At 40.5% G+C, this 4,229-nt stretch overlaps 1 pseudogene; it reads left to right on the top strand.

Annotated features, from left to right (window-relative positions):
- Positions 1-344: 344 nt before the first annotated feature.
- On the top strand, positions 345-2,634 carry LOC102986489 (UBX domain-containing protein 7-like; annotated as a pseudogene).
- The last annotated feature ends 1,595 nt before the right edge of the window (positions 2,635-4,229 follow it).

The raw sequence follows: 4,229 nt of genomic DNA on the forward strand, positions 1-4,229 counted from the left end.
AATAGCATATATTCAAAAGCTAATTATATATTATAGTAATGCTATACAGTAATGTGGTAAATTATATAATAATTCATTAAAATATAATAATTATAGCTAATACATATATGCTTAATGTATGCCCAGCTCCAGTGCTTGATATGTTTACATATTAAAGCCTCAAAAAAAAATCCTGGACTTCCAAATTCCACTTCCACATATACAAAGTTTGGAAGTCACCACTTTGTCCCCAAAACAGGTAAAATGCTAAACACACTGAAAAAAAAAAACCCTCCTTTTAGATCCATAAGAGAGTGGAGGACATAGGGAAAACTGCAGCCTCAAGATTGGAGACACAGACTGGCATGTCTTACCAGAAGAGATTTAAAGTGGAAACCACCATGGAAAACAGTGCCCGGATGGAAAACCTGAACTGTAATTGATGAATTACTGGAGGCTTAGTGCAGAAAACTCTGAGAATTAAAAACTCCAGGGAGACCTATTTATAGTGGACCCTACAATATTATGAGATTTACCCCCAGGAGCTTAATCAGGTTTCCTCAGTAAATATCAGAGGAAAAAAAATACCTTTTGCTTCTGGCAAGGGGCAGGGAAGGATGGGGGAATCATTTTGAAATATACCACAGTATTCTGTTCTTCTTAACAAGGCCTTCTCTCAGGGAAAGCTAATTATCCAAAGCCTTACCTGCTGAGGTATTATCAGAGCCTAACTGATGTGGGAGAAAGAAAACACCCAGTCCAGCCCACTTAAGCCATTCTGTCCCACCTAAGGAGGAAAAAAACCTCTGAGAAATTCTTATGAAGTCCACATTCCAGGGGCATAGTTTCACTCAAAGATTAAGACCTAATCATAGGACTATACAATGCTTACCTTTCCCCTACATTACTAAGGCCTATTTGTATCAGTTCCTCTTACGCAGTACAACATGGTCAACTATTAAGAAAAAATTACATGGTATACCAAAAGACAAAGAAAAAAAAAAAATTTAAAGAGCATCAGAACCAGACATGGAAGGGATGTTTGAATTATCAGACCACGAATGTAAAACAACTGCCATTAGCATACTAAGGGCTCTAATGGATAAAGAAGACAGCATGCAAGAACAGATGGGCAATGTAAACAGAGAGATATAAATCTTAAAAAAGAACCAAAAGGTTGTCGGGCAGCAGTAAGATGGGGTGACTGCGCGGCGTCTTTGGCGCTGAAGGGGTTAATTCATCAGTTCACCGCCATCACCAGTGCAAGTGAAAGTGCAGGGAAACATGCTTGAAACCTACGACAATAATCTGGAGATGGCAGTCGCTGTTTTTGGATGGTGGAGGAATGGCTGAGGGGCCCAGTACCAGTTCAGCAAGTGTCTCCACTGTCAGATCTCACACAGACGAGGAAGTCCGTGCCTCAGTTTCTCAAAAGTAAGAAATATTGGTGGAACTAGAACCTTTGTTTGGTGCTCCTAAAAGACGACAGCCTGCACGTTCAATATTTGGTGGTTTCCGGGATTTTCAAACTGAAACTATTCAGCAAGAACAGGAATTAAGAAATGCAGGAGCACTAGATAAGAAACTAACTACCCTTGCGGATCTCTTCTGGCCACCCATTGACTTGATGCATGAAGGCAGCTTAGAAACAGCCAAAGAGTGTGGCCACATGCAGAATAAGTGGCTGATGATAAACATTCAAAATGTACAAGACTTTGCATGCCAGTGCCTCAATCGGGAGGTACGGAGCAAGGAAGATGTGGAGAATATTATTCGGGAACATTTCATTTTCTGGCAGGTTTATCACGACAGGGAGGAAAGTCAGAGATACATACAGTTTTATAAGCTAGGGGATTTACCCTGTGTTTCCATCTTGGATCCTGGGACAGGTCAGAAGCTAGTAGAGTGGTACCAGTTAGACCTCTCTTCTTTCTTGGACCAAGTAATGGGATTTCTGTGTGAAAACGGGCAACTAGATGGACTTTCTAGCAGTCCCCACAAAAAATGTGCCTGTTCGGAGAGCCTTATAGATGCAGGTGAAGACAGCCAGCTAGAAGCTGCCATCAGAGCCTCCTTGCAAGAGACACATTTGATTACACGCAGGCGAAACAGGATAGCCGCTCAGATGAAGAATCTGAGTCTGAATTTTTTTTTCTGGCAGTGAGGAGTTCATTTCCGTTTGTGGCTCTGATGAAGAGGAGGAGATAGAGAATCTTGCCAAGTCTGGAAAGTCTCCCCACAAAGATTTGGGGCATAGAAAAGAGGAGAAGAGAAGGTCACTGGCTGAGCCCCCTGCCAGAACTGAGCCTGGAACAGCCACAAACCACCAAGGATTGCCAGCCATGGATTTAGAAATATTGGAGATGCCACTGGAAAAATCAGATGGAATACTGGAGGGCATTGATGTAAATGGACCAAAAGCACAGCTGACGTTGCGGTATCCAGATGGAAAAAAGAGAACAAATCACTCTTCCAGAGCAAGCTAAACTGCTAGCTTTGGTGAAGCATGTTCAGTCTAAAGGATATCCACATGAACGTTTTGAACTTCACACCAACTTCCCTCAAAGGAAACTCTCTCATCTGGACTCTGATATTACATTACAGGAGGCAGGGCTTTGTCCTCAAGAGACTGTCTTTGTACAGGAAAGAAATTAACATGGCCTGACCACTCTCAGCTTACCCCCTTTTCCCTGTTTCTGTGAGATACCATGTCACTGAGTATGCATTTTGGCTCATAGGACCATAGAACCAAAGATGGGCAAGCAAGTCACCTTCTTTCTCCTTTATTTATTGTTCTCTCCTATAATCAGTCTCACCCCTCCCCGCTTTTTTTCTCTCCTCTCCCATTTTCTTCTTTTTCCTACTTTTCTCTCTCTTTCTTACCTAATCTGGTGACCAAATGGAAGTGTGAGGATAAGACCTCCTAGTACTGGCAGCAGGAAATGTATGTTCCAACAAGTGGTCTCCTACACGGCGCTTTTTGGGGATCAAATGATAATGTTACTCCTCAGACTCCTTTGGTAAAGGAGTGGCTAGATTCATATAAGAACAGCCTCCTTGTTTTGTAAGCCCCATTTTTAGTAGGAAGAAGAAATTCTCTAACACATGTTTTGTTTTGTTGTTCATGTAGGAAATATCACATAACAAAGTGTCCAGGTTTTTGTTTACATGCAAAAAGCATCCTTTATAATTATTGCTCATCATATTTAAAATTTTTTTCAAAGGATTCCCATCTTCCCAGCTAGAATTATTTCCATGATATGTGTTATTGACAGAAAGAGTGTTAAATTAGGGTGAGTAGCATGGGGTGGCTTTCAATATCCTAGCCTGAGACAACTTTCTTCATTATCACTCGAGTGATCCTGCTAGTCCTGGAATGGACATTTCATGAGCATATTGTTGTGACTGGGATAGGAAGGTGCTTGCTGTTTTTGCCAGTACAGCATATTGGTTCCTTTGGCCCTTCCATTGTTTGGGTCCACAAGTGATCTTGTGGAAGGCAGCTGTTCAATAATCATGAGTACAATGGCTTGTAGTTGTAACCACTATGCTTATTGATTGTCGTATGTGCTTTAAGCCACACTTAATGTATGCCCCTGGGGGAAAAAGAAAAAGATGCAGCTGAGAGTTGCTAACCATGTTCCTTTGGTTACAAATAATGATTCATTTTTTACCCTTGGTTGGAACAGTCTCTAAAAGGCTCTGGTGGCTGAGCTTAATTCCTCATGCTATTTCCTGCAAAAGGTATCAAAACGGAAAACCTCTCTAAGGGGAAGATATTTAAAATCAATTCATAAGACAATATTTACTAAGGGAGGTGGGGAAGATTACCAGTAATCTTCAGATGTGAGTTTTTTCTGCCAACAAAAGCCACATTCAAATTGTGGTTGGTGAATGCTTTTTTCAGTATTATTTAGAAGAGGCCATCTTGAATCTATATAATATGATTTGACTTATCAGCTTAACATTATGCTCAATTTATATTTGGGGCTTTAGAGTCCTCTGAAGGGGTAGTAAAAATTCTGGTAGCAAAATCAGAACTTTAACTTGTTATAAAGCCATAATACAGAATGAACCTATTTTGTTGATTGGGGTTTAGACTGACTGATTCTTCTACTTGAGGAACATAAATTGCTATTGCTCAGAGACCTTTAGTTTCCCATCTACTTTAAGATCACTCTCTTGGCAAGTAGGGGATTAAAAAAAAAAAAAAAGATGCTTGTGTGTTGCTAGTACACAATTACAATTAG

The sequence above is a fragment of the Physeter macrocephalus genome, chromosome 7 (assembly GCF_002837175.3).
Source record: "Physeter macrocephalus isolate SW-GA chromosome 7, ASM283717v5, whole genome shotgun sequence".
Lineage (NCBI taxonomy): Eukaryota > Metazoa > Chordata > Mammalia > Artiodactyla > Physeteridae > Physeter > Physeter macrocephalus.